General features: G+C 41.8%; 1 long non-coding RNA gene across 1 annotated transcript; it reads left to right on the plus strand.

Moving 5' to 3' along the window:
- The first annotated feature begins 900 nt into the window (after positions 1 to 900).
- On the plus strand, positions 901 to 4656 carry LOC128122103 (uncharacterized). The gene is made up of 3 exons (XR_008222333.1): positions 901 to 989; positions 1131 to 2172; positions 2836 to 4656. It is a non-coding gene; the product is annotated as an uncharacterized LOC128122103 (long non-coding RNA).
- Positions 4657 to 4889: the final 233 nt, after the last annotated feature.

Here is a 4889-nt window from a genome sequence, read left to right on the forward strand (position 1 = left end):
GCATCAATTTTTCCTCCTTTGGAAAAAAAAATGGCAATAGTAAAAGTGAGAATTGCTTGCTGACTTTAGATGATAAAAGTAAGTTGGTACAGGACTCATGGAAATGTGTTCAAATTTGAAGAAACTATGGGTTTGCAATGGTCTAAATGGCCTCAGAGGTGTTAATCCTGCTTACAACAAAGAGATGCACAGGAAGCCCCTGCATAGCTGTACCTAATCTCAGGTGTACCAACATCAGCTCAGATCTGTACTGCCCTCTGTTTTGGCTGGATGATGAGATGGGTCACCTCACAAGCCACATCACTGGCATACTGTCACAGTTGTATCCTAATGTTTCCTCAGTGAGAGTAGTTGCCGAGTATTTTGAATGCATGATGACGTTTGTTAGCTGTGTTACCATGGTGACATGAAGCATAAACTAACGGAGGCTTCAGAATAATTGTAGAACTCATAGACATAGATCATCACAAAATTTTGCTAAAGGTTAAATAAATAGATGTAATCTTTATGCCAGTTAAAAAATGTAAAGCCAGTGACGAGATCAGAACACACCCGGCATTGTGTAAAGCTTCTTCTACCCAGCTCTGCTGGTCTGGAACTCTCCCTACTGAAGGACAAGTTAGCCTTGAACCTCTGCAGTCCTCCTGAATGCTGGATTACTGTGCTGAACTCTATCTAGCCCTGGCTGGCCTGGTTCTCACTAAGTCTCCAGACTGGCCTTGAACTTGCAGCAATTCTTCTGCCTTAGCATCCTGAATGCTGAAATTATGAGTGTGCACTATAGTCCAGCTAAGAAAACTCATTTTCAAAAATGTATGTAGATGTGAAGCTTTTGTGTAACAGTCGTGTGTCTTTTGCAAAAGGCCTTGCTTACCTGTGAATTTTCGTACTTCTTTCATTAGTCTCTGCAGATCAATCTTCCCAGAGGCTGTAAAAAGGCCACCGTCACACATACATGAATAACTGAGTAACTGTGCGCCGACTCAGAGGTAAAGGGGACATTAAGTAGGACTTTTTGCTGATTTGTTTTGAATTATAGCATACATAGACGAACATGAAATCAGGAAAATTACTCTTGAAATATGTTGACTATTAATCTCATTATCTACTCTCTATTTTTCTTTTTCAAGATCTCAACCTTGGGCTGGAAAGACTATTCAGTAGACAAGGACACTTGCTGCCAAGTCTGATGACCGGAGTTCAATTCCTGGGACACACATGATGGAAGGAAAGAACTAATTCCAGAGGCCCCCTGACCTCCACACTCACCATGGCACATATTGCCCACTACACACACACACACACGCACACGCACACGCACACGCACACACATACACACTCCTAAAAGAAAAAGAAAAGAAGATCTTAAGCTTTGCATATCATGTACATCCCTCTCCTCAGGCTTGTTCTCTTTAGTTTATACTGTCTACTAGCATGTCCTCAAATCAGTATAACTTGTTGGAATTGAAGATGTAGTATATTTAATTCTTCACTAAAAATATTATGTGTATAGGTGTTATGCCTGTATGTATGTTTGTGCACTATCTGTGTGCAGGACCTGAAAAGACCAGAAGAAGGCATCAGATCACCTGGAACTGGAGTTACAGATGGTTGTGAGGAACGATGTGGGTGCTCGGAGTCAAACCCAGCTGCTCTGTAAGAGCAGCCAGTGCTCTTAACTGCTGAGCCATCACCCCAGGCCAAAGATGTAGGACATTTTAGGACAAAAACAAAACTGGAAACTATGCTCATTATTGGTATTTCTTACAATAAAGGACATGCCACTAGTATGTAATTCCATTCTTCCTTAGGAGGCTATTTCTATTACAAATACTCCTTACAGTCAATATGGCAGATGGGTGCTTTGTGAATTCTTACCACTTATAGAATGTATATATTTAAGACTTCTATGGATCATAGGAAGAAAACATATGGACAAAAATGAAGAGAAATCAAGGACAAAGAAGATAGTTTGTCTTTCTTTAATCAAAGTTATGGAAGAAATGAAAAAAAAATCCTACAGAATAAGGACAAGATTATAAGAAAAATATCTGGTAGTTTTCTACATCTGATAAAGGATTTCAATTCAAAAGCCCAATGAATCCTAAGGCAGATACATGAAAATCAATCCATTTCAAATTTCCACATCACAGCGAAGCTTCAGAACTAAAGGTAACTATCCTAAAAGCAAAAACAGCAGAACAATTAAGTAATATTTACAGTTGACTTCCCATCAACATTAGAAAACATGATTGTAGGATGATATTTTAAGTGTATGAAAGAAAATGACTAACTAAAATTCTATGCTCAGAAAACATGTCTATCAGGAATTATAGCAAACTCGTGTGTGTGTGTGTGTGTGTGTGTGTGTGTGTGTGTGTGTGTGTGTGTGTGTGTGTTTTACTCAGACAGGCTCTTGATACATACCTTAGGGTAGTCTCAAACTTGCAATCTTCCTGCCTCAGCCTCTTGAGTGGTAGGAGTATAAGCATATAAGCATATACCACATGTTAAACTGACTAGATAATTTTATAGCAGAAAAAGAGTATTTGTCAATGATATTTACTTTTGGCAGAAGAAAAATCATCCTAAAGGCAAAGTTGGAGATGCAAGAAAGAATAAAAAGCTAAGAATGTGTGCACACTTGAGTAACTCCAAATGATCATTGGTGTTATAAAAATATTACACTACTAGGTCAATGCTGATTGTTAACTTGATGGGATGTAAAATCACCATGGAAACAAAATCTCTAGGCACGTCTGTGAGGGCTTATCTAGAGTAAGTTGAGGTGGGAAGATCCACCCTAATTGTGGGTTGCATCCTTCCTTTGCCTAGGGTCCTGGACTGGATTAGAAGGAAGTTGAGCACAGGCATTCATTGCTCTCTCCCTCCTGACAGTGGATGTGAACTCCTGCTCCTGCCACCACACCATCCCTGCCGCCACATCATTCCTGCTGCCACACCATCCCTGCCGCCTAGGACTGCTGTGGGATGGTCTGTATGTCAAATGTGTTGCTGATTGATCAATGAATAAATCACTGATTGGCAGTGGCCAGGCAGGAAGTATAGGCGGGACTAACAGAGAGGAGAATTGAGAGAACAGGAAGCTGGGTGGGGGAGACACTACCAGCCGCCATCAGGACAAGGAAGATGTAAAGTACCGGTAAGCCTCAAGCCACGTGGCAAGGTATAGATTAATAGAAATGGATTAATTTAAGCTGTAAGAACAGTTAGCAAGATGCCTGCCATGGCCATACAGTTTGTAACCAATATAAGTCTCTGTGTTTACTTGATCAGGTTTGAGCGGCTTGGGACTGGTGGGTGAGAGAGATTTGTCCTGAATGTGGGCCAGGCAGGAAAACATTAGCAACAAATGGCGTCCAACGTGGTGGCAAGAGTTTCCACCTAAAAACTGAGAAAAAAGATTCTAAAACAGAGCTAAAAACAGCTTCCTAATTGTCTCTCTCAAATGAGCGGCAGCTGCCGGTTTGAGCTACTAGTTTGAGCTACTGGCGGGTTCCTATCGTGCGTGCATGCTCGACCTGCAGTATGGTGGGAATGAGGCCTCTGCAAGTGGCACATTAAGCTGTGTGGTGGATTTAGCCTTTGCTAGTACAAAACAAAAAAAAAAAAAAAGAGGTTTCTGGGCTACACGCTGCTTGATAGAAGCACAGACCCACTATTTCTGAGAGTTGATGGCTCCCAGAGCTGGCGGAAAACGTAGCACCACCATGTTGGGAAGCTGAAGTGGGTGGAGCCAGCAGCCACAGCGCCAGCGCCGTTTCAGGCTTAGAAGGCTGCAGTTTAAAGCAATAGGCTCAAGCTAATATAAAAAAATAAGCCACGTAAAGATGGCTACCACACAGAGAATCTGGATTATGTTCTCTTTGATATTCGTAACTAAAGAAAAACATTTGATTACAAAAGCTGTTGAGTTATGCCAAAATGTATATTTTAAAGGTAACTTGACTTCAAAATTTAGATGTAAGGATATGTTGCTTTGGAAAGGAGGCTCTGCTTTTGTTTCCACAGAAAGCCAGAGGCTATGGATTTGTTCCAGATTAAGACACATCAGGTTTGACCAGCCAAGACCACCTGAAAGGTCTCTGATGACACCATGGCCCAGATGATCCAACATCCAGAACCGTTTCAAGGCAACTGGCTCAGACGATACACCCTCATGGACTACTCCATAACCCTAAAATATTCTTTGTGTCCCCATAAGATACAGCGCCCCCCTCCGGCAGGAAGTAGTAAGAGAAACTACGCCCAAATTCCCAAATATACCAAGCTGACTTTGGAGATGTGTAAAGGTTAAAACCTTCCTTTTTAAGAAAAGAAAAGGGGAAGTGCTGTGGGATGGTCTGTATGTCAAATGTGTTGCTGATTGGTCAATGAATAAATCACTGATTGGCAGTGGCCAGGCAGGAAGTATAGGCGGGACTAACAGAGAGGAGAATTGAGAGAACAGGAAGCTGGGTGGGGGAGACACTACCAGCCGCCATCAGGATAAGGAAGATGTAAAGTACCAGTAAGCCACAAGCCACGTGGCAAGGTATAGATTAATAGAAATGGATTAATTTAAGCTGTAAGAACAGTTAGCAAGAAGCCTGCCACGGCCATACAGTTTGTAACCAATATAAGTCTCTGTGTTTACTTGATCAGGTTTGAGCGGCTTGGGACTGGTGGGTGAGAGAGATTTGTCCTGAATGTGGGCCAGGCAGGAAAACTCTAGCAACATAGGACCGCATCTCCTAAAGTGTCAGCCAAAACAAACCTCCTTCCTCCAGCTGCCTTTGTCATGGACTTGTTCCAGCGATGAGACAAATAACTAATATGACCACTGATATTTCTCTAAATTAAAATAGACCAGCACAGAACTAAAGAGA

This window comes from Peromyscus californicus, unplaced genomic scaffold (genome assembly GCF_007827085.1).
Source record: "Peromyscus californicus insignis strain IS unplaced genomic scaffold, ASM782708v3 Scaffold_3__1_contigs__length_106647218, whole genome shotgun sequence".
Classification (NCBI taxonomy): domain Eukaryota; kingdom Metazoa; phylum Chordata; class Mammalia; order Rodentia; family Cricetidae; genus Peromyscus; species Peromyscus californicus.